At 41.0% G+C, this 23091-nt stretch overlaps 1 protein-coding gene across 2 annotated transcripts in view; it reads right to left on the bottom strand.

Annotated features, from left to right (window-relative positions):
• LOC122809728 (sulfotransferase 2B1-like) overlaps nt 1-23091 on the bottom strand; it is a 395124-nt gene that overhangs the window by 356640 nt on the left and 15393 nt on the right. The window contains exon 1 of one of the 2 annotated variants that reach the window (XM_044081438.1): nt 13585-13763. The exons of the other annotated variant lie outside the window; for it this stretch is intronic. The gene's annotated coding sequence lies outside the window, so the exon portion shown is untranslated. Of the gene's footprint in view, nt 1-13584; nt 13764-23091 lie in introns of those variants that run through there. 2 annotated transcript variants of the gene reach the window in all.

Here is a 23091-nt window from a genome sequence, read left to right as displayed (position 1 = left end):
CCCAAGATTATGCTCAGCTGGAGTGGCCCAACTTTGAAGCCGACCAAATTTGGACCTTAACTGATTAATTTACATAGACTATAAACATGAGGTAGACTATAAACATGAGGTAGAGCCTTTAAATTATTTAGAATGGCATCACTTATAGTGTTGTTCATAGGTTCATAGGTTCATACTAGGCTATCTGTCCTAGGGCATTTGTAAGACTAGCCAGAGTGTGTTTGGCTTTCGCCACCCATTTAAATGAATTTTACCATGCCTTTTTCGAGGTTTAGTTTACTGTGCCTCTGTCTAACAGTAACACTGAAGTGATACCCAGGATAAACCTACAATCTCCCATCCACTTATCAAGATTCCTCTTGAAGAGAGTCAGTGAGAGACTCTGCCTAACCTGGACTGGTATTTTATTCCAGAGTGAAGGGAGCCTCTGGGTTATGAATCTGTCCCTCCAGCATGTCCTATTTATTTCTGTGCTGAGGTTCAAGTCCCTCGAGTGCGTAGCTCGATGGGATTTGGATTTTCTGAGGTGCAGCATGTCCACTAATTCCGGGTTGGACATGGCTTTATACATCAGGCACAGATCGCCTCTAAGCAGGCGGTATGCAACTGAGTAGAGCTGGAGTTTCTTTAACCGGGCAGCATATGGCATCTGTTTGAGCCCTTTGATCCTCTTGGTGAGGGACTTTTGGGGTCTTTCTAGTTGCTGCAGGTGTCTGGTAAGGTACATCCCAAAAAGGGCATTGTACTCAATTATGGGCCTGATGAGGGATGAGTAAAGAGGCACAATGACCTCCCGTGATCTAGATGTGAATCTCTTCATGATTAGGTGGGCTATATAGAATGTTTTTCTAACCACTTTGGCCACGTGGTTGTCAAATGAGAGATTCCTGTCAACTTGGGTCCCCAGGTCCCTAATTACTTCTTCCGCACTTAATGGATTACCACCTATGTGGTAATTTGTGGGCACATTGTTTTTGCCAAAGGGGATGACTATAAACTTTTTGGCATTTAGCTTGAGGCCATGGCTCTAGCATCAGTTGTCTGTTTCTATGAGACCCTTTTGGAGGATGCTTGTGTCAGCTGGAGAGTTGATTATGATGCCCAGTTTACAGTCATCTGTGAACTTGGTCAGCCACAGTCCTTCTGTGTTGACCTGTACCTCTGAGAAATATATACCGAACAAGAGAAGTCCCAGGACTGAGCCTTGTGGGATGCCACTTGTAACTGGTTTGGAGTCTGACATGGCTCCAGCAATTCTAACCATGTGGGTTCTGTCCTTGAGCCAGTTTGCAACCCATCTAGTGATATAGGGGTTTATATTTAAGTTGGATAGCTTATCTATGATGCCTGAGTGGGGTATTGTATCAAAGGCTTTTGCAAGGTCCAGGTAGGCTGTGTGGACCACCTTCCCCTCGTCAATGGCCTTGGTGACTGTTTCAAAGAAATTGACCAGTTTAAGAGGCAGGATCTGCCCTTAACAAAGCTGAACTGGGTAGGATCCAGTGTCTGTAGGTCCCCAATATCTTTATTTATGAGTTCCATGATGATCCTTTCCATAGCTTTGCAGACCAAGTGAGTCAGGCTTATGGGGTGATAGTTTCCAGGATCCGTTGAGGTACCACCTTTGTGGAGAAGGACCACTGTTGCTGTACGCCACTCTTTGGGTACATATCCTGTAGTAAGGCTGAGATTGAACAGTAGCTTTATGTTTGGGTTCAGCTCATCTTGGAATTCATGTAGGACGCAGCCCGGGACACCGTCTGGTCCCATTGATACTGTGTTTTTTGCTTTGGAGAGGGAAATTCTTACCTGAGCATCTGAGATGTCAGGGGGGCAGCACTCTGCTGGAATAGATATTTGCTCTTTTGGTGGGGAGGGGGGGGGTTTGCACTGATCCTGTCGGCCAGGATGTTGGCAATGTCTGTGGGTTCAGTGTATTTTTTGTCATTTTGGACTAATTCTGAGCATATCTGGGAATTCCCACCCAGGTTCCTAACATAACTAAGAAAGCTTTGTGATTATCTTTAGTGTTCTGTGCAATTTTTCTCTCGAAGCTGTCTTTAGATGATTTTATGAGTGCCCGTAATTTTTTTGCTAATACTGATCAGAGATGCCTTTCCTTTTTGGGATTTTGCTCTATCATGTAGTAACTTCCTTCTTCTATTGTATAGTTTGTTTATGGCTGGTGTCCACCAGACAGGATGCCTGCCTTTGGGGGATTGGGTCTTAGTTTTTATTTGGGATTGCATGATCCATGCATTCCTGAAGGTGTTCATAGAATGTGTTTAGAAAGGATTCTGCAGTCTGGGCCGTATTTTCCACAGGCCCAGATGCTTTGAAGGATTCCACCTCAGTTTTGAGTAGTGTGACGTTTGCTTTAGAGAAGTTTTTCACTGTGGTTTTCTGGCTAGGGGGTGGGGTCGGGATGTGGATATCCAGTGAGATTAATTTATGGTCTGATCTTGCCAGTGAGGGATACACTTCTGGTCTGGAGCATAGAATCCCCATGTTGGTGATGATCAGGTCCAGTATGTTTTCCCCTCTTGTGGGAGTGGTCACAAGTTGTTCCATAGCATTTGAGTTTATAAATTCTAGGAACCTTTGGGCTAGGGTGTTGGAGCTAGAGTAATGCTCCCAGTCTATGTTTGGGTAGTTGAAGTCGCCCAATATAATGGTGTTTGGGGAGACCTTCATATTTTCCAGTGTTCTCAGGAAGGCCAAGTGGGGTTCCTGGGTTTGGGAGGGTGGTCTGTAGCAGGCTATAAACTGGAAGGCAGTTTTACCCACTGTTAGTTGCACATGGATAGTCTCCGATGCTTCGTGCTGTGCCACCAACCTGGAGGTGTGGGTATCTTTGACGAATATTGATACTCCCCCTCCTTTTGTGGTTTGGGCCGAGTTTTGGGGCCGAAAAGCATGGTATGAGGTATAACCTGATAGTGCTGGGGTGCTCTCGGGAACCTTGAACCAGGTTACTGTTACTGCACAGATATCAATGTTCTCCATGCTAAGGAGAGTTTCGAGTGCGTGCATCTTGAGGTTTAGACTTCTGGCATTGAGTAGCATTACTCTTAGTTTCTTATCCCTTCTGATACATATGGAGGTGGGTTTGTCTTTTGAGCCTTGCCTAAAAAAGTTACTATGGGGGTGGCAAGAGCCTTTGCCAATATCCGAAAGCTCAGGGGTGACAGGTGCAAGCCGTCCTTAGTGAAGCAGTGTGGCTTGTCGAGCATGTCATCCTAGGCTGACAGGCATTGGATCCCCTTTGAATGACACCAATACTTAAGCCAATTGTTGAAATTGATCATCTTGTATTCATATTGTGGCGTCATTCTTGGTGATGGTAAGATGCTACTCAAGGTCAGAGTCATACCGGCTTGGGCTACATGCTCAGAGAGCTCCTCTGTCTCTTTTCATGTAGTCCAGGGAGGTACATCTCGGGTCATTCACACCAGCATGGACAATGACTGAGTCATATTTGTACTTGCCTTGGAGTGACCTGAGTGCTTGTGTTATGTGGCGGATCCTAGCACCCAACAGGCATCTCACCATGACCTTCTCCTTGTTCAGCCTGGTGAGCGGGACGTCAGTGTGCCTGATGATAGAATCACCTGTTACAAGTGTATCAGGTGTGTTATTTAGCCTTAAGGGCTGTGACTGTTTGGCACACTGGCTTTGTGAACTATGTGTTGCATGTGTTTTGTTTTGGGGTAGCGGTTGCTTGGGTGTCTGCTTTGGAGGTCTCTGCTGCTTAGGCAGATTTTTATTTAGAGCCTGCGAGTATGTTTTTGTGTGTTTGTGTTTGGTTTGCTGTCGTGGTAGGTCTATGTGAGACTGGAATTGCTCCTGACTGGTTACGCCAGTACTGAGTTGAGAGATCTTAGCCTCCAGTGTGGCTATATGGTTGCATCTCTCACATATGTTGGAACTTGTTGGGAGGAGGAGAGGGTTGTCTGTGTACATGAGGCAGTTGTAATATTGCCTCAAGATTCCCAGATTCACCAGCTGGACCGGAAAGGAGACTGCCAATTGTCCTTTGGACATGCTAGAATAATACAGGGAACTCCTTTAAAATTAAAAAAAGGGCCAATGGGGAGTAAGGTATTCAAGGGGAGTTTGTGGCGGTGTAGTGCTTTTCATTTTTTAGTGTTGATTTATATAATTGCTTTAGTGAGCAAGTGCCCGGCTTTAGAATAGGAAAAGGGTGTTTATTATGAGAACTAGAGCAGTTCTAAGGGAAAAAGTGAAGAGCAGACTTTGTGGAGCCGAGAATGGTTTAAACCCAATTAAGCGGCGCTGCCCAATGCTGCGCTATGCGCAAAATCGCTCAAAGCCACGCTAAAGCGGCTTTTATACAGGGGGACTTCAAAGAGCTAGAAATTGGCCCAAAATGGCCAATACACTACCAGATTCTTGTGCTGAGAACACTCCTCCTGGGATAGATAGGCTGCTCTAAGCTCCCCACTCCCACTGGTGAAAAAAGAAGCCTCCCTTTATCCAAGAAAGGAAATGGGCAACACAGGAACTTTCCAAAAGTCCAGAATACAGCAAAGCCTGTATTTGGACTATTCTAGGTCAGGAAAGGTGGGAAACAAGGATCATTTTTTGTTTTTCTTTTTTTGCAAATAAACAGCAGGAAAATGCAATAAATATGTAACACAGGCTAGTGCACTTGAGTGTGTAGCCTCAACAGGTAAATGCAACAAACAGGACAAACTTTAAAAGTGCAGGTGCAAAAACAACTTTAAATAGTTAAAACAGTTAAAGAAGCAGAAATACTTGCTATTTAGCTAGATCGGACAGTTGCCCAGGTAGTAGCAGGAAAAAAACACTTTTATCAGGTAAGCAGTCGCTCTTTTAGCCCCTCTGCTGCTAGCACCAATCTGTAGGACCACGAGGAGCTTGGCTGAGTAGTAACTCATGCAGTTAGCAGTAAAGTTAATGGTGTTATTAATTTGATGTGTTAACAATGCATTGATGACAAGTATGTTTATAGTACTTTAGTCTTTAAGTGTTAGTGCCTGAAGCCCAGCAGCAATTTGCATGATGTGTACAATAAAAAAAAAAAAAAAAAAAAAAAAAAAAAACTCTAGTTGTATTGATCACAAACAACTGAAGCCAAAATCATAGAATGTCTAAGACAAAATAAAACATGCATGCTCGGCACAGCCATACCCTTTGACCTCTGAATACCTATAAATATACTAATTCTAAGACTGCAGTGAGGAAAAGGAAAAGCCCCCTATTTTGCTTTATTATTTTTTTGATGAATGAGGAGATTAAAGAAAGACCCCAATAATTTTACTTTCAACAAAGCATTGATTGACTACCTGCTGGAGTTCTCAGTAAAGAGCATAGTTGCTTGAACATTTTGTTGCAGCTTAAAATTAATTAGAATGGAACATGGATTCTGGATCCAAATACAACAAAGTAAGCCTACTTGCAGAATTATTTATTCATTTAGTTTAATCATAATTATATAACGTGGGGATCATATTCAGCCTTTTTGTAAAAAGGATAAAATATTTTGAATGGATTCATAGACAGTTACTAGACATGCAGTCCAGAAACCATTAAGGAGCTTAGCCCAGATTCTCAATTGCTCTGGAGTGCTGTCAGTTTAAATAACTTGCTCAAGGTCACACAGCAGGCAAATGAAGATGGAAAGATTCAAATCCTGTACCCTTTTGACAGGAAGTGGCTCATTAACAAGTCAGAGCTTTAGTCCTCTGCACTAACTGACAGAGTTTTCATTCAAACAGGGGATTTTTTTTTCCTTATGTGAGTTTTTTTAAAGCAACACTCTAAAAAGGGCTTTACCAGTCTTATTAAGAAAATCAGGCTGTCACATAGCCAGCGAAATGATAGCTGTTGACTTGTCAACCAAGTAAAACTTGCAGTTAGACTAATTTTCATATAAATACTTCATTAGCAGGATACTGATTAGAAAAGAATGAGTGATTTTTTTTTTTGTGGGGGGGTCACCCCTTACTGTCCTTTTTAATTAATTGTATGTGACATGGTACCCAAGGTAAGTGCTAATGTAGACAATGAGAGACTGTCATCCTGAGACACGATATCAATCGATCAAATGATTGAGGGTAGCTATGATCGCAGCTCTACTTAGCCAGTATTTATTTATTTACTATTCGATGACCGTGTGGGTGAGCTGGTCAATTGTCCCTTTCACATTTACAACCTGGGCTCATAAGAACATAGAGAATGGAAGACTGTTAATAGACAGATAGCATATACTTGTGTGTGCATGGTGTTTACATCAGAAGTTAGAAGTAAATGTGTAATAGAGCTTTTTCGAGAAGAATGTCATTTATTTACAATGAATGTACAAAAGTATTTAGGAATAAGAGTGCATAACCCAGTTAACACAATTATTTACATCAGTACATATCAGGATTAAGAGTTTTATGAATTTTAGTACCATGTTCATTTACTAAACAAGTAGAGAAATTTAGAAAATTTAAGAAACTTTCTGCAATACATTGGTGTCGTATTGAGAGAATGCAAGCTGAGTATTCCAATCATGCGCCACTTAAAAGCTGACATATGTGAACGTCTGTTTTTGACTAATTGGTCTTTGACTCACCAGCTAACAAGGTTCTGAACATAATCCTTTCTTGGTCAGTGCTACTCACTTGCCTAACAACTTTTTCTGTCTTCTTCACAACATAGTTTCAGATCACAAGCAAGCAATGACACTATATTATTAATGCAAAGAGCTCACCTGAATGTATGTCAAGAGAGCTTTCAAGAACCTTCATCGGTTCATAGGTAGGTACTAAGCTATTGGCCCTAGGGTCTATACAAGCCTAGCCAAAAAGGTACCCTGGCATTCGCCACCCAAGAAAATTATTTTCCTGTGCCCCTGTCAAGTAGAGCCACAGAAGTGATCCCAGGAGTGAATTTCCTATCTCCCATCCAATCATCAAGGTTTTTCTTGAAGAGTGCTAATGAGGAGCTTTGTTTGATATAGATACATAGTTTGTTCCAGAGTATGGGAAGTCTCTGGGACAGGAATCTATCCCTCCAGCATGTTCTGTTTATTGTGGTGACAAGGTTTAGGTCACTATAGCTTGTAGCTCAAAGGGATTGGGATTTCTTTAAGTGGAGCATGTCCAACAACTCTGGGATTGACATAGCTTTGTATGTTAGGTAGAGATCACCTCTGAGTAGGTGATATGCGATGGAGTAAAGCTGGCGTTTTTTGAGACTGTCTGCATAAGGCATCTGTTCGAGGCCAGTAATCCTCTTTGTGAGGTATTTCTGCAGCCTTTCCAGTTGTTGTAGATGTCTTGTGAGGTACATTCCAAAAGGGGTGTTGTACTCTGTAATGGGTCTAATGAGTGTCAAGTAGAGGGAAACAATGACCTTTTTTTTCCTGGATGAGAAACCTTTTGTGATGAGGTGTTCCACATAGAAGGACTTCCTGACTACTGTGGCGATGTGACTATCAAAGGAGAATCTACTGTCCACCTGTGTCCCAAGGTCTCATCACACTTTCGGTGTTAAGTAGACTACTGCCTATGTGGTAGTTCATGGGTACAGAGTTAAAGGAATGACACTGCACTTTTTGACATTGAGCTTGAGGCCATGGCTTTGACACCAGGCATTTGTCTCAGTGAGGCCCTTTAGGAGTTTCGATTATGGCTCTTAGTTGGCAGTAATCTGTGAACTTCATTATCTAAAGACCTTCTGTGTTAGCCTGTGCTTCAGAGAAGTAGATACAAAACAGGAGAGGACCCAGGACTGAACCCTGTTGCACTCCACTTGTCACTGATCTGAAGTCGGATTTAGAGCTTGCTACTTTCAAAGTGTGGGTTCTGTCAGTGAGCCAGTAGGCAACCTATCTTGTGACATAGGGATTTATACCTAGTTTAGTGAGTTTATCTATAATTCCAGAGTGGGGGATGGTGTTGAAAGCCTTGGCGAGATCTAGATAGGCTGTGTGAACCACCTTACCCTCATCTGTGGCTTTGGTGACTGCTTCAAAGAAGTCTATCAGGTTTAGGAGACATGATCTGCCTTTTATAAACCCGAACTGGGTGGAGTCCAGAGTTTGGAGATTACCAGTGTCTTTGTGTATAAGTTCCATGATGATACATTCCATAGCCTTGCAGACCAGGCTCATCAGGCTAATGTGGCGGTAGTTCCCAGGCTCTGTGGTGGCTTCCCCTTTGTGGAGTGGGATACCATCGTTTTGTGCCATTCAGAGGGCACAAAGCCTGAGGTGAGGCTATGACTGAACATGGTACTTTGGTGGGTGCTAGTTCATTCTCTAGTTCTTGTAGAATGCAGCCTGCGATGTTGTCAGGTCCCATGGATACTGTGTTCTTGGCTTTGGAGAGGGTGTTTTTTTACCTGTGCAGCCATGATTACAGGAACTTTGCATTCTCCTGGTATAGAGATGGGCCCTTTAGGAGGTGAGAGGGGGCTAAATTTAGCACTGAACCTATCTGCCAGAATGTTGGCAATATCAGTTGGTTCTGTATATTTAGTGCCATTGTGCTGTAGCTCAGAGCAGATCTGAGTGTTGCCATTGAGATTCTTGACATAGCTATAGAATGCTTTGTGGTTGTCTTTAAAATCAGTGGCGATTTTGTTTTCATAACTCGCTTTGGAGGATTTTATGAGAGATCTCAGCTTCTTACTGAGGCTGACCAGGGAGTTCCTCCAATCATGGGATTTTACTTTTTTTTACAACAGTTTCTTCTTTTGTAGAGTTTGTTTATGGCAGTGGACCACCAGATTGGCTTCCTTTTTTTTGAGGATAGCATCTTGGTTCTGTTAGGGATTGCACGATCCATGCACGTATAAGTGCTTATAAAGTGCATTTGTGTAGGATTCAGCAGTTGTACCTCTACTGTCCATCTGCATGGGTGTTGTGAAATTTACTACTTTTGTCTTAAGAAGCATGAAGTTGGCTTTGGAGAAATTTTTTACGGTGGTTTCCCCAATGGGAGGTGGGGGGCGGGATTTGAATGTCTGATTAGCTTGTGGTCAGATCTGACCAACGAGGAATTGACCTCTGGTGTGGAACACCGGTTAACCATGTTGGTAATGACCAGGTCTAGGATATTGCTGCCTCTGATGAGGATGTGGATAACTTGATCCAAGTGGTTGGAATTTACGAATTCCAGAAAACTTTGAGCAAAAGAGTTGGTACATGTGTAGTTTTCCCAGTTAATGGTGGGGTAGTTGAAATAGCCCATTATTAGGGTGTTGGGATGTACCCTAATATTTTCCAGTGTATCAGGAAATGAGGAGTGGGAATCCTGGGGCATGGTGGGGGATCTGCAGCAAGTTACAATTTGGATTGTGGTCTTGCCCAGAGTTAGTTGCACTTGGATAATCTTGGATGCATTATTCTTAGCAACTAGCCCGGAGGTGTGGATATCCTTAATGAATATGGACACGCCTCTGCCTTTAGTGTTTCGGTCCAGGTTAAGTGCCCGAAAGGTGTGGTATGAATTATAGCCTGGTAATGCAGGGGAGCTCTCTGGAGCCTTGAACCAGGTCTCTGTCACTGCACAGATGTTGATGTTCTCCATTTTAAGGAGTGCTTCGAGTGAGTGCATTTTGAGGTTTAGACGTCTAGCATTGAGTAGCATTACCCTCAGTTTTTGCTTGCCTGTTCCTGTTATGGTGGTGAATTTGTTATTTCAACCCTGCCTAACAAAGGCACTATAGGGATGATACATAAGAGCAAGACTGGGCAGGAGGAAAACTGTTTTTCAGGGATCAGGACTCATTTTTGGTAGACACAGAGAAGGGAAAGGGTGAAGAGGAAGAGAAAGTAGGAGGTAAGGAATGAGAAGAGGAAAAAAGCTTTGGGGTGAACAGACAAACACCAGGTAATATGTAGTCACAGTGACATGGCACAACATGAGCATAACCCAGAACAAATCCCTACAAAAACCTACACAAAATGCATAGGGATATCACATGCAGTGCTCTCACCACCACTTCTGCCAGACATGAGTGATCCCCATAGCATTAGAACTAATTCATAGGATGGGCTTTGCAATTACTTGGCAGTAGTAACAACATTCCCAAACTTACTGTAGAATAAGAGAAAATATAAAAAATATATAGAAAATTACTTATACCCTCAAGGAGTTCCTACTTAACTTCTGCTTCTCACTGGGGTCCCTGTGCAGCAAGTCATCACAATGAGAGGGAGGGGCTGCATAAGGGCTAAGGCATTTACCTCACAGATACAAGGTACAGGGTTTGATTTAGGTTTGTAATAGTCAGCAGACTGATAGCCTAGTACTTACCTGTGACCCTATAATATGCTAAACTGATACCCTCACTGTTCCTTAATCTTGGTGATGCTCATGTCCGAGGAAAACTCTACAGTGAAGTCACATTAGGCATCCATATTCTTAAATGTTCCATGATAGGGGGCCCAGGAGGTGCTCCCAAAAATGTCCAGGAACATTCCAACAGGCACTAAAAGAAGCTACCATTCCCAGCATTTTCCCTAAAACCAGTGTTACTTTTAAGAGTAATGAAGGTTGCCTGTGAATTATTCCTGCAACTTGAGTTTTGCAGCATGCCTACTCATGCATTAACTCTACCCATGTTCCCATGGAGGTCTTCAACATGGGCTTACTGCCACAAGTTGTTAAAGATGAGCATTGGTAATATGTTAAGGCTTATTCTACTGTGCAACACAACAAAAAATAGAAACTTATAGACCTGTATGCCTGCTGGCCTAATTTGTTTACATGCTGCTGAAATTTGCATACACTTGCAAGGCTCAGGAGTTACATGACTATATATATATATATATATATATATATATATATATATATATATATATATATATATATATATATATATGTGTGTGTGTGTGTGTGTGTGTGTATATATATATATATATATATATATATATATATATATATATATATATATATATATATATATATATATATATATATATATATCTACAATGTGTGTGTGTGTATATATACTGCTTTTATTTCTCCTTTTACCTTGATGTGTACAGTACTATGATTCAGGGACTTGGAATGCACCAGCGGTGGGTTGGGAAAGGGAAGTGAGGTGGGTGGAGTAGGGAACCCAATAGCTCCAATATACTGCTCTGAAAGCCAAGTTTTTTTTTGTTTTTCTTTTTGCATATCCTTACTGGGCGGAGCTACCAAAGTCAAGAGTGTCAATGAATATACTGTTGGTTAGCTCTGGTCTCACTTCAGTACCAATATACTAACAGCAATCTGTTTCATGATGTTTGTACAATACCCATCAGCAGGGACATGTCCAATTATTGGCAGAATCCTCTCCTACACAGAGTGGGCAAGCCAACAAAATCAACTTTTTCCCAATATTCCTTCCAGCTTCAACAGCAAACAAGCAACTAGTCGAACTTGAATTGGCTGGGTTATTAATGCACCCATGTCCAACATCACAGATTCAGATGTGCCATTATATTGTAAGCTATATAAAGCAGATTTTGAAAGATATACTGTTATATTATATTGCTATGTGATGTCTGCCACAACTCCTAACATTAGTACTAAATGCAAAGACATTTTTGGTGTGATTTACACTTTAACAGTCAGGCGCACTGAGCTGCACAGTTTCCTCTGTACAGAATTATAAACATGAATAGGATTACTTTGTATACATTTTGGTATCATTAAGACCTCATTTTACTACCCTGTAACATTTGCACATGACTAGTTAGTCATTTGGAAACGTATCCACTGTTGATCGTATGGGGGTCCCTGCATTGGAGTACAACATGGGACTATTAATTAGCAATGAGCTGCATCTGTATATGTGATTCTGATTCTGGCACAAGCGTCTGCTGCATATTGTGAATTTTATCGGTGAATCCTTCATGGCCTAGGCTGAAAAGTTGCTGCAGATATGCAAAAAAGATACAGTGCACAATACAGTTATGGAATGCAGCAGCATAACTCGGGTAATCTGATGTCTAGAGTTTAACTCCAGCACTTTGTAACAAGGCAAAATGAATGAGACATAGACATTCTTACTTTGGCATTTTCCCTGTTTAGGGGTGCCACAGTGGATCATCTGTCTGCTTATGATTGGCAGTGGAGTTTTACAGTGTCAAGTTGCCAGCCTGGCACCCAACCTACCACAGAAGGCACACACATGCAGACCTAGGGCCAATTTAGAGTGCCCAATCCACCTACAGCATGTCTTTGGGAGGAAACTGGAGCAAACCCATGTGACCACAGGGAGAAGATGCAGACTCCACACAGAAGACACCCCAGCTGGGAATTGAACTGGATAACCTCTTGCTGTGAGGCAGCAATGCTAACCGCTGCTCCACTGAAGCCGCCCACATAAACATTCTTACTAATTTTGGCAAATGCAAGACAAATGTTTGGTACTGACAAAATAATTGTTTTACTTTTTGTGTAGAAAGATGTTTTTTTTTAAATAAAAGTGAATGAAGTTATGAAGTAGACACAAGTTAGAAGCAGGAAAAATCCAAATCTCTTTGTCACATTTTCCATTTCTAAGATAAAGAAAATTATAACACCTCCCCCCCTCCATACACACACACTTCAACAGTTCAAAAAGGAGGTACGAAAATAATACATCTAAATGTTATCTTGCATGAAAGTGGAGAAATGAGCGAAGGAAAAATGCTGGGAAAGAAGACAATATGCGTCTGCATACCACTCAAGTGCTTTGATTTATGTGTAGAGCTATGAGTTTTTCCCTCAGGTTTAAACTTGCTCCTCCAACATTTCCTGATGCCCCTTATACAGTTACAACTATTTAAGGGAACGACTAATTCAGCAGCATTAATCATATGAGCTCTACTAGAAAACCTTTATTTACAAAAAGTACCCTTTGCTGTGACTTTTAAAGGCCAGTACTATTACTTCAGTTCTCAAAGGCTGAGTGTTATGAGAGACTAAAACGAAAAAAAGTTATCATGAAAAGTATCAAAAGCGTTTTCTTGTAAGTTACGGCCACATTCTTTTTTACTTAGTATCTAAAAACTGAGGAAGAAAGTCTAGAACGCTAATTTTAGAAGATATGTGTCAACAACAATTATAGTCGTGTTTGTTATGAAAAAAGGTGGAAAATTAAAAGTCTGAAATGGTGTTTAGATTACAATTTTAGTTCTGTACATCATCTGCCATTTCTAAATAGGTATTACTTTTCAGATTATTTAAATTCGAAGTGTTGGTGGTCTTTCAATTCAGCTCGTTTGTGCTGCTTTTCTAACTGAGCTTCTCACATAATGCTAAATACCGTCTTTCCAAGTTCACTTTAGATTAGCACTTGTCTGGCATGAGCTCATACCATCAGATGCAGCGCAGACAGCAGAAGTGCAGAAGAAACCATGAGTATTTAGATACTCCTATGCTATAAGCATAAGCAAAATAAAACTCAGTAAAACTTAACTACTACCATACCAAGATGATCACATGCATTAATTCTGAAACAGCAAGTCACAAAATGCAGCAGCATGTTAAGGAGAGAAAAAAACTTTTATGATTGTTAAAACTGTTGCATTTAATTATTAACCAGCTTTTTATGCACTTTTACATGTACCTTTTCACCACGTAGTATGACCTGTCCATGCAGTTCACTTCTCTTCAGCTGGGCGTCTACTTTCTCTGAATACTAAGTTGAATTCCTGGAAACTCTAATGTGCTCAAAGTGGTCACATGCAACTCCTTTTAGTTGGGGAGAGGACAGCTAGGATTGGTTCCCTTTCTTCCATGTCTTCAGTGCACTTGTACACACACACACACACACACACACACACACACACACACACACGAAAAAATAAAAAAAAAATCTTCCTGTGTTTTCTTTTCCTGTCTGATCTAACGGTTTGCTATAGCCTATCACTAAGTTCTGCAAAGTTGTCTTCAAGGGAATAATAGCTTCCTTATCTAAATATAAGCAGTAACAAGCCTAAAGGCAAAGTAAATGTAAGTGGCACACTTTAATAATGCTAATAATGGGCACTGCACTTCAGTTAACTGCTACTTGCCTGCATACGTCTTTACATGTCATACAATGGCAGGATTTAAACAGAAGAAACTCAAGTTACTACATTAACAGCAGCGATTTAGAGTTAATAACTATCATAATGTCTCTAACTAAGACATGAAAAATACTTTAGTACTGAGAAGTCTACATTATGCTAAGCAAGCATAACAGATCATGTTTTATTTTCTGAGGGTTCATAAATTTGCTAAGTTTTATGAAATAAACAGAAGCTTACCTTACTGCTCACAATATACAGAGGCAGGGTTACCACCTTTTCAAGTGCCCAAAGTGGGGTGTCTTTATGAGAATAACCCACAACCAGTGCACAGAAGAGGGCTTCACTTTCTTGCCAAAATAAAAGCTCACTGCTATAGAATTTGAGTTTTTTCTGTTACTTCATATAACGTTAATATGTCTCAGATAAAAAAATAACACAACTGTCAGAGGAAAATGTTGTTTGTCCTTAAATCTCAGGAAGCTTGTAAGTTTTTTTTTTTTTTTTACGATGCAAGACACAACTGCCCACATAGGACTGCCTTGCATACAGAGACACAGGTGATAACAGTATCTGTGTATGACAGACTACCTCAGACTAGAATAATGGATGTTCTTCATGTTTCACTGTTGCAGTCATTACATTTGGATAATCTGCTGGCAGGTTGCCCTCAGTCGGCCTGATTAACAAAGTCTTGGGTCCTGCGGCGGTTGCTGTCCCTTCTTCCATGACGTCAGGTCATCAGGGGTATAAAACATGCAGCCGATGCCATTACATCAGTCTTTCTTGCTGCACGGTGCCCGAAGCAGAAGCACTTTGCAAGTGCCTGTTGGCCGACTCCTGAAATTTTTGATTTTGAGTTTCAGAACTGAAGTCTTCAACTAAAAGATAAGTACTCCGTTGGGGAAACTTTTTCTTGCTCCTTACCGATGTCAGTAAAAGTTACTAATTGCATTACTTGTGGGAAACAAATACCTCATAAGGATTTTCATTTGTACTGTATTCCTTGCCTAGGCCCGGACCACAACGTACCTTGCTGTCAGTTTTGTGCTAAATTTAATCAATGTACTATTAAATATCGGTATATTTTTGCTTCTAAATATTTTGGCTCACGATTTAATTATCCAGAAATGTCGTCAGTTAGCAATCCAACTACTGGAATACCTAAAAAATGCAAAGAAAAAGACAGAGACAGACTGTCGAGGTCCAAAACTGATGACGACGCTTCTCCTAAACCAGTCACCAGTTTGCTGGTACTCAGTGAGGAGCTTTCGCAGCCCCTGATACCTGCTACTTCTGATTCGCAGGCCTCTACTGAGATCCATTCGGAGTCCGGTATGCTGCAAGATGCTTCAATTATGGAACCCGCGGATGTCTCTACCTTAGAAGGGTCTGAAGCCGCTGTGCAGGCAACAGCTTCTGAGGGTGTTTTCAGGCCTACAGATTTGTATATTAGACCAACACCATCTTCAAAACTAAGGCCAAAATCTAAATCTATGTCTAAAAAACCGACGCCTGAGCCACATGTGCAGGCTCCTATGCCTAAAAAAACAAATGATCAAAATGGCTGAATATTTAATTACTCTGATCAGGGGTAGCCAACGCCCTCCTTCTAAGAGGCCTAGACAAGACATTGACTATGAATCTTCTGAACAGGATTCTATTTCTTCTGACTCTTCTAATGAACAGGATTTGTCTATACCTACTTATAAGGACTCTGATGCAGAAGATTCCATTCCTTCTGCTTCTCCCCCTGAGGATTTTTCTTTTGGGGAAACTTTACATACCTTAAGGGAACATTTCCACTGGGAAAGTCAGGATTTCTCTGAATCTAAAAAGAGACTTAAGGATTTTCTTTTTCTTCCTCAGCATAGGCCTTTGGCTATACCTCATGTTCTAGACATTGTTGAGGATGTTTTTTTCAGAATCTAGTATGGCTCCTGATTCTCTGCCTCCGGCCCCTTGTAAGCCAGACAGATACTACAGGGTTCCTGACTCCCACAAATTCCTTTTCAAAAATCCTATTGTTGATCCTGAAACCATTTCTCAGGGTCCCAAGGGCATTACGGCCTCTTCTGCTAAAAATCCTACCCCTTCTGATAGAGATTCCAGGGCGCTGGATAGACGGTGTAAGAAAGTTTACACTTCTGCAACCTTGGTAATCAGTGCTTTAAATTGTCAATTTCATATGCTTAAATATCAACAGCATATCATGGGACTGCTTAAACAGAAAATTATGTTAATTTCTGTGTGGAAAATAAAGATTTACAGGATTTATTGCATTCAGCTGAACAAGTTGGAAAACATACTTTGCAATGTGGTTTTGATTATTTGGAGGCCTCTTGCAGGGCTGCTGTAACTGGGTCTGTGCTTAGAAGGTATGCTTGGCTCAAAGAGCAAACTCTGCCTGATCATGTTAAAGCAAAATTGTTGGATTCTCCTTTACAACAGGACCGTCTCTTTGGTAATAAGGCTGAAGTAGTTTTAAAAAAGATGGAAGATAAAGGTAAATCTATGCAAACTGTGAAAGATTTCTTACAAGTGCAACCTCCAAGATTTAGTAGGCACTGGCCTAATAAGAAATGGTCCTTTCCAGTTCCTTCGAGAGCCACTCAAGTCAAACCCAGACATTCCAAAGGCTCTAGGGTTCAGTCACAAAGGACGTTTAGAACAAAACAATGGGGGGCCTCCACCTCCAAGTCTGGAAACAACAAGGCACCTCCCTATGGTAAACAGCCTCAATGACTTCCCTCTAGCACTTACCTTTTAGCCGCTCCTTTGGGGGGAAAAACTGGCACTTCATGCACGAAACTGGCAACTTATAACCCAGGGCAAATGGGTTTTAAATATAGTATCCGAGGGATACATATTTCATTTCCACACATTGCCAATCCCAAACGGATGGCCAGACCTGTCCCCAAATCAGTGGGCAGAGGCCCAGAAACAAGTTCTGTCCCTCATGAACATGGGAGCTATTCAACCAGTACCAGAAGAGGAAAAGGGCAAGGTTTCTATTCAAGACTTTTCCTGGCACCCAGAAAAGACAAATCATGGTGTCCAATTCTGGACTTATCTACTCTAAACACATTTCTAGACATTCCAAAATTCAAGATGCTGACTCTTCAACAGTTACTTCCTATGCTAGGCAAAGATGCCTGGTTGGTAACTCTAGACTTAAAAGAGGCTTACCTGCATATCCCATTCAAGGAATCTTGCAGACGATACCTCCGCTTCAAAGCAGGCTACTTGCATTACCAGTTCTCTGCACTGCCCTTTGGCTTATCTACTGCGCCCAGGGTCTTCACAAAGTGCCTGGCTCCAGTAATTGCATTGTGCAGGCAAAAAATATTCAAATATATCCAAACCTGGAAGATTGTCTAATTCAGGCAGAAAACAAGGACATTCTTCTACAACATCTGGCATTTGTAAAAAGGGTTCTAACTTGTCTAGGGTGCACCATAAACGAAAATAAATCACAACTGGTACCCCCTCAAAAAAATACATTCCTGGGTGCAAGCTTGAATACAACTGCCCAGATGGCTTACCTTACACCAGAAAAGCAAATTCAATTGGTGACTTACTTCAAATAGGTGGCCACAAAAATCCTGCTATCTGCAAGACAAATTCTGCAAGCCTTGGGGTTCATGGCCTCCTGCATTCTTCTAATTCCATATGCAAGACTGCATATGAGGAAACTTCAGTGGTACTTAAAAAGTTTATGGAGTCAACATTGTCACAGCCTGGAAACAATGATTCCTATCATACCTTGCCTGCAACTAGAGTTCCTATGGTGGGCAGAGGCCTGCCACCAAAACAAGGGACTGCCATTCACTCCACCCCCTGCCGCCCAAACCCTAACTACAGATGCATCAGACTATGCTTGGGGGGCTCATCTGGCAGGAAAGATCAGGGCAAATGGAGCCCAAATCAAATGCACCTTCATATCAATCAGAAAGAGATGCTAGCTGTACAGAATGCACTGACAGCCTTCAAGGACTACCTTCATCCAGGACAATTAATGATAAAGACAGACAACACCACAGTTATGTGATACATAAACAAGCAGGGGGATGCACATTCCTACCCCCTTTGTAGACTAGCCCTGGCATTGTGGAACACGGCCTTGACTTATCAAATACAACTACAAGCTCAATTCCTGCCAGGAAAGCTGAATACTCTGGCAGACGAACTAAGCAGAAATCTCATGGACCCACACGAATGGAAACTGGAACCACGAATTTTCAACATGTTGACACACAAATTATGGAGTCCAGACATATATCTTTTTGCCTCACCCCAGAACTATCAGTTGGACAAATTCTGCACAAGAACTTATCACAAAAAAGCTTGGAAATTGGATGCTCTATCATTCAGCTGGAAAAACTTATCAGTCTATGCTTTTCCCCCTCTGCCTCTGCTTTCCAAAGTTGTACTAAAAGTCAGACAGGACAAACTAGAAATGATTCTGATTGCTCCAGACTGGCCTCGCCAACACTGGTACCCACTCCTGCGCAATGTGTCACACCTTCCACCGTGGCACCTGCCTCAGACACCTTACTTACTGTCTCAGTAGAACAACCAAATTCTGCACACTCAGCACCAAACTTTGAAACTTGTAGTGTGGCTAATCACCTAAATTCACCCTTAGCATCCCTCAGCAAACCTGTGATGGATGTCATTTTGGAGGCGAGAAGGCCTAGTACTAGAAAATCTTATGCTGACAAATGGAAAAGATTCTGTGCCTGGAATCAATCACAAGGAATAAGCATAGCAGTGCCCAATATTCCTCAGATTGTACAATACTTAACTGAGATGCTTCACAAGGACCTTTCCTTTTCTTCCATAAAAATCCATGCCTCTGCCATTTCAGCTCACTACAACACAGAACCTTCCCTCTTCTCTCATCCTCTGCTAAAGCAGTATCTCAGAGGGGCCAAAAACATAAGACCTCCCAGGAGAGCTCCAACCCCTGCCTCGGACCTCAATTTTGTTTTGGAAAAACTCACTCTCCCTCCTTTCGAGCCAGCTGCTACTGCAGACCTAAAATTTATCTCCTGAAAAACAGCTTTCCTTTTAGCAGTCACTTCAGCTAGAAGGATTTCTGAATTACAGGTTCTTATGGCAGTGGAGCCTTTCATTATTTTTCATGCGGATGGGGTGTCTCTCAGGACCAATCCATCCTTCATGCCTAAGGTGGTATCCAGTGTGGCTCTTAATCAGACCATTCAATTGCCAACTTTCTTTCCCAATCCACAGGATAAGGGGGAGTGGATTCTGCATTCATTGGATGTACACAGACAACTTAGATTTTACTTAAACAGGACAAAATCTCTAAGAAAATCTGAACAACTACTGGTGGCATTTGCTGCAGGGGCAGAGGGAAAGGCTATTTCAAAGCAGACTATTTCCAAATGGATAAGCCATTGTATTCATTTCTGCTATATGCACCATGGTAAAACTATCCCACAGGGGATCAGATCTCATTCCACCAGGGCTGCATCTACTTCTACAGCCTTTCTCAGAGGTGTTCCTACCAGAGACATTCTAGAAGCTGCTACCTGGAGCTCAGTTCATACATTCACCAAACATTACCATTTACCTTTCTTCTCTAAATCCAGAGCTGGCTTTGCCACTGCTGTCCTGCAGAGCCTTATAGCTGGTCCTAATGCTGTATAAACCCATCCTCCCAATCATAGCTTTGGGAATCTACCCAAATGTAATGACTGCAACAGTGAAACATGAAGAACATAGTACAGTTGTGTACATGTACCATAAATGTAGATGTTTGACTGTATTCACTGTTGCAGTCCTGGTTACCCACCCTCCAGCCCCCTGTTTTTCTCTTACTATACTTCTACTTTATTTTATTATGCTTAAAAGCCTTTTTGGTGTATTTGCTTTTGTTTGGAGGTATATATTTTGTGTTTTACATTTTTATATATATATATATATATTTTTTTTTTCTCCCCATTTGGGGGGCACCTGACATCTGGGGCAAGAAAAACTGATGTAATGGCATCGGCTGCATGTTTTATATCCCTGATGACCTGACATCATGGAAGAAGGGACAGCAACCAACGCAGGGCCCAAGACTTTATTAATCAGGCCGACTGAGGACACCCTGCCAGCAGATTACCCAAATGTAATGACTGCAACAGTGAATACACTCGAACATCTACATTTATGGTAAGTGTACACAACTGTACTGTCACACTACTGCCTCACTGTATGTGGGTGTCAAGGATGATTCTTGGCTAGAGTGTCTTCTATACTGTGTGTGTCAACACAGTTTTCTGACGGGTGGTCGTCTTTACTCCAGCATTCAAAGGCATTGTGTAGGTAACCTGGAAATCCTTCAAATAATGCACAATGAAATAAAATCTTCAAAAGAAGAAACAAATCAGAATTATAACAAAAGCATATCCAAATGAAAAATTCAAAAGCTGAAGAAAGCAAAATAAAGAAGTGAATAAATAACAATAACATGAAAAAAATGGGGAAAAAAAAAACTTCAGCCTAAAAGAAGAACACTCAACAAGTTTATTGCAAGAATTCAAAAAATGAATTAAAGAACTGAGAAATAAAAGCACAAATGTGTGTTAGAAGACTACACCTTCAGTCCTCAGAATAGTGAGAAGTTATGTGGAGTTAAGGGCAAATATATACGTTAAGTCTGAAACTGCTGCATTTCAGAGTATTCCATCTTTTCTAACATACAGTAATCTTAGAGTAAGTAATTCTAAGTATCAAACATGTGGTTTCTGTAAGCCCCACACTATGGTGTGCATGAGTGCTTACTCCTTGCAAAAAATACTTTAATTCACTTCCAAAGTTCACTGTTACTTATGCAAAATTGCATTTAGATTTTCATAGTTGCAGGACTCGTGTTATCAAATGTTGAAGTTGCAACAGGGAGCCATAAAAAATTAACAATACGAAAAAACTGAGAAAAACCTACAGATAAAAAATAATACCAAACAATGGAGAAAAACTTTAACTTAGCAATAAATAAAAAAATAAAATAAAATAAGAATTGCAGAAATGTAACATGAAACATAGCTGAAGAATGCATTACACAAAAGAGAGGACCTGAAAATTATATCACAAATATCTAGGAAGAAATAATGAATAAAATTAAACAAGAATCACCAAAATCTTAAAGAAACCTAGATGAAAAAGAAAGACAGATAACAAAGGAATGCAAAATGATGTGAATGATCATATGCATATGTGGATAAAAGTCTGACTGTGACCCTGGTAACTCAAGTTTGATTAATGAGACTGAGTATTGGAAGTACAAGCCCAGGGGGATTGGAGTTAGTGGCTTCTGCCAGCTAATCCATTCATTTTAGAGGGCAGGAGGTAGAGTGGCCATTGAACCACTGACCACTTACAGGAGTGTAACTGTATTGTATGATGCATCTAATAGGATAATGATGCTGCTCTCCACAGAAGCCAAGAAAAATTAGCTGTAGGAGGGAAGACACAGGGCACTGCATTCAGTGACATCTCAGCCCAGTCCACAGACTGGCCTACTCTCTTATACCAGATTCAGAATAAGATTAGAATCTCACCTCGGATCGGAAAACAAATTGACCATAAAGACCTATCCCTGCCCCAGGATTGAGTGAACTTACTTCTCACCTCACAGGGAAGATGACTGGGCCAATAAGGCTAATGTAAGGATGTAAGGGAGCAAATAGGCTGACCAAGAGGAAAGAAGAAAAGAAAACAATGAAGCATGATGCCCAAAAGGAAAAAAAATAGAAAAAAATATGACAAAGCATTGCAAAAATTCGTATATAAATAATGCAGTCATATAACAGGTGCATACCTTGTGGGCCATTTTAAGCCTAGCTAATTACCCCATGTGAGAATCAAATCCTGCACCTTGTGTTGGTAAGGTAAACACCTAAACCATTATGCCATCCTCCTACCAGCAATTGCTAAAGAAAAGTGTTTACTATCTACTTCAAAACGTTTAGCTAAACACTTGGAAAAGATATAAACTACTCTAAAGTGTACTACACAATATATAACTTAACTTCCTACAGAGACTAACAAAGCTGAAGCAAAGACCTGCAAACTGTATATACTGTATTATAAATGGTTACTATAAATAGAGAATGTTGCTTAAACTATTAATAAAATAAACCCCTAAACACACAGACACACTGTCCAGGCATAATACAAGCTCAGCTGCAACACACACAAAAAAAAAAAAAAAAAAATTATGACACCCCATCTTCAACAAAAAACACACTCAATCATAAATACAACATAAAAAATACCATCTTTAACACGGATCCATCACTATCTACAACATACACAACCTGCAAAAAAGCCTACTCACATACACACTAGCAACACCTACCTGTAATCCAGCACCACACAACTTGAAATAAAATCACACATATACAATATAACTTAAGCCCACACACAAAAAGAAAATCAGTTTATAACCAATACAAAGCACACATACAAAACTATAAACCAAAACACACAGATCACATCAATAAACAATAGACATGATACACTTGCATATACACCACACCCCAAGAATACTTTACACTTCACATTTATAGTTTCACAGGTTCATAGGTTGGTACCAGGCTATCGGCCCTAGGGTCTACACAAGCCTAGCCATAAGAATTCCCTGGATATTTCTTCCCACAATATTTACTTCCTTGGATCCCTGTCTAGCAGGGTGACTGACATGATCCCCAAGGAGAATTTTCTATCTCCCTTCCAATTGTCAAGGTTCCTTTGGAAGAGGGCCAAGGAGGTGCTCTGCTTGACATGTATGGGCAGTCTATTCCAAAGTATGGGGAGTCTCTGGGTCAGGAACTTATCCCTCCAGCATGTTTTGTTCATTGTGATGGCAAGGTTTAGATCCCTGGAGTGTGTGGCTCTAGGGATTGGGATTTCTCTAAGTGGAACATATTCAACAGCTCAGGGTTTGACATGGCCTTGTATGTTAAACAGATACTTACACCTATAACTACACCTACACTAACATACATACACATACATATTTACAGATACGTATACATGTGCAATACATA

Source organism: Protopterus annectens, chromosome 1.part1 (assembly GCF_019279795.1).
Source record: "Protopterus annectens isolate FY-2018-M chromosome 1.part1, PAN1.0, whole genome shotgun sequence".
Lineage (NCBI taxonomy): Eukaryota > Metazoa > Chordata > Ceratodontiformes > Protopteridae > Protopterus > Protopterus annectens.
This window is presented reverse-complemented; position numbering and strand designations above follow the sequence as displayed.